Here is a 2998-nt window from a genome sequence, read left to right on the forward strand (position 1 = left end):
CTAAGAAACACAAAGGAATAGATTAAATTAGGCTGGGAAGGTAGCATTGGATTTGTTCCTGTAAGAGTCGATAGGATTGCAAGAGAAGAGAGAAGACATGGGCTGTTGACATGGGCTTGATTCAAGCTGCTCCCAGCTGTAGAACCTCTCTCCTGTTTCCACTGTGTCCCTTTCAGTTTTCTCTTCCTGGGCTGCTAAGTTTCTGGGCACGCCCAGAGGATCTTCAGACTTCACAAACCGGTCGTGCAGAGCCTGGCATTTCAGTAAGAAACAAAATGCTGAGTAACAACAACATGAAGTCAATCTGTCTCTTGCCAAGACCTGGGAGGCCTGGGTGGTTTCCCAATCTTAAAGAGGCAGAAGGATATTAAAGCCAGCTCCCTGGGGGAAAACCTGGATGGATTTACCAACACAGAAAACGCTGTGCACTAATCCAATTCGGGTAGGTACACCACCTGTGATTACTACTGGTCACTCCCAAATCTGATGGGCTAACTGAAACTCTCCATTACTTTGCCTTTTTTTCCCATGACAGCCTAACATCCCACAAATGACTTACTTTTGTGAAGAATCTTTCATGCACTGCAGAACAGAGATATTGTGCAGTCAGTTCTGGGTCAAAGAGGAAAAGTTGAAGAGATTTAAACAGGAAATGACTCAACTACAAAGAATTCAAACGTATAAGTGAATAAAATGAGCCAGGCACAAATGATGAATTCTAGGTGTCCTAGAAACAACAGGGCCCATTGCCAGCTCAGATGGGTGGAATCCCAGGCTGATGAAACACTCCAGAGCTCCAAGGAGAGCACTCCTGGATCCATCACACCCGTGTCACAAGTTTTCCACCAGCTCAGCTCTTATTCAACACCCTGGGGCCTTTTGTCCAATCACTCATGTCTGACCACTTGTTCTAGGAACAAATGCTGGGGTGACCTCACACTGTCTATAACTGAAATGAACAGAGGAATCAGCAGTCAGAGCAACTCAAGGAAGACCGAGGGCAACTCAGGAATTTCTTAATTTAATCTTTGCTTAGAATTCTCAATCAAAAATTTAAAATATTATTATAAAACAATAGCTACTCCTGATGGAAAATTTGGAAAAACAGAAATCTAAAACACAGGAAAAAACACGAGTCCACCACTGACATATGTTGGGTATATTTATTTTCATTCAGTGTTCTCTGCCCACATGAATGTATAAAATTGTGATCATATTATATATACATAGTTTTTTTTGTTGTTTTGTTTTGGTTTTTTTTGCGGTACGCGGGCCTCTCACTGCTGTGGCCTCTCCCGCCGCGGAGCACAGGCTCCGGACGCGCAGGCCCAGCGGCCACGGCTCACGGGCCCAGCCGCTCCGCGGCATGCGGGATCCTCCCGGACCGGGGCACGAACCCATGTCCGCTGCATCGGCAGGCGGACTCTCAACCACTGTGCCACCAGGGAAGCCCTATACATAGTTTTAAGTTAAGTTTTATCTAACATTACACTCTAGTCATTTCCCCTGTTATGAAGCATTGTAAACATTGATTTTAATGGCTGTATAATATTTCATCCTACAAGTAAATGACAATTTATTTAAACAGTCCCCTTATTGGGGCACTTAGACTGTTTCCAGTTGTTTTTCTGTTTATTTTTTGTGGGGGGGGGTTGTTTTTGTTTTTTTGAAGTAATACTGTGATGAATATCTGTACATATAAATATTTTACTACAATTAAATATATTTCCTGAGGATCCATGTCAAGAAGTAGAATTATTGAATCAAAGAGTACTCTCAAAGTTTTCTAAAGTTATAAACAGATAAACCATGTTGTATGAGCAATGTAGTGTATTACAAAAAAACATTTGTTTGAACATGAAACAAATCTCTTTGAATCACCGTGGGTGGGTCAGGGAGTCCACGGCCACGCTCAGTAGCCTTATTTTGTACATTTCACCTATAGTCCCTTGAGTTTCCTCACGCCCTGCCCCAGACCCCAATCTAGCCAGTGCTTTCCCATAGCTGATCATCTTTTTTCACTTGAAGGATTTGAAAACTGTTGAACTCAAAGGTTCCCTGTTCTTCCCAGGCATCCTACGTCCAAATAATCTGAAGGAGCGGGTTCTCTGGGCCATGGGACTAAATGCTCTATCTCCCTGTTTTACCCACCTGCCTGCATCTACCCACACATATTGGGTTGACCAAAAACTTTGTTTGGTTAGTGAACATGTTGTTCAGTAAAGTTCTTTGTGAAAATGAAAAATGTGTCTTTTATTTTTACTTAAAACCAAACGAACTTTTAGCCAACCCAATATATATGTATTCTCTTCTGTAAATGTCATGTATAGGTTGTCAACACCCAAACTTATCTCTCCAGCCCAAATTTCTCCTCAATCCAACTGACTACCTGGCATCTCTATTCAGATGTTTAATAATCATCTCAAACTTAATACTATGTCTAATACCAAACTATTGATCTTTCCCAAACCTGTTCTTCCTGTAGTCTTCTGCACATGTTAGTGGCAACACCACCTTTTTCTTTCTCAGTACCCAAAACCTTAGAGTTCTTTTTCACGCCTCTCTCTCACATCCCACATCCAATCCATCAGCAAATATTTGCATCATTTCTCACTGAATTATTGCAATAATCTCCTTACTGGTCTCACTGCTTTTCGGCCTATTTCTCAATACAACAGTCAGAATGGTCCTATTAAAACATAAATCAGATCACGTGACCTCTGTGCTCAAATCCACCAAAGGCTTCCATTTCACTTAGAGTAAAAGACAAAGTCCTGGGCTTCCCTGGTGGCGCAGTGGTTGAGAGCCCACCTGCCGATGCAGGGGAGACGGGTTCATGCCCCGGTCCGGGAAGATCCCACATGCCGCGGAGCAGCTGGGCCCGTGAGCCATGGCCGCTGAGCCTGCGCGTCCGGAGCCTGTGCTCCGCGACGGGAGAGGCCACAACAGTGAGAGACCCGCGTACCATAGAAAAAAAAAAAAAAAAAAAAAGACAAAG

Source organism: Stenella coeruleoalba, assembly GCF_951394435.1.
Source record: "Stenella coeruleoalba genome assembly, chromosome: 4".
Taxonomy (NCBI): Eukaryota; Metazoa; Chordata; class Mammalia; order Artiodactyla; family Delphinidae; genus Stenella; species Stenella coeruleoalba.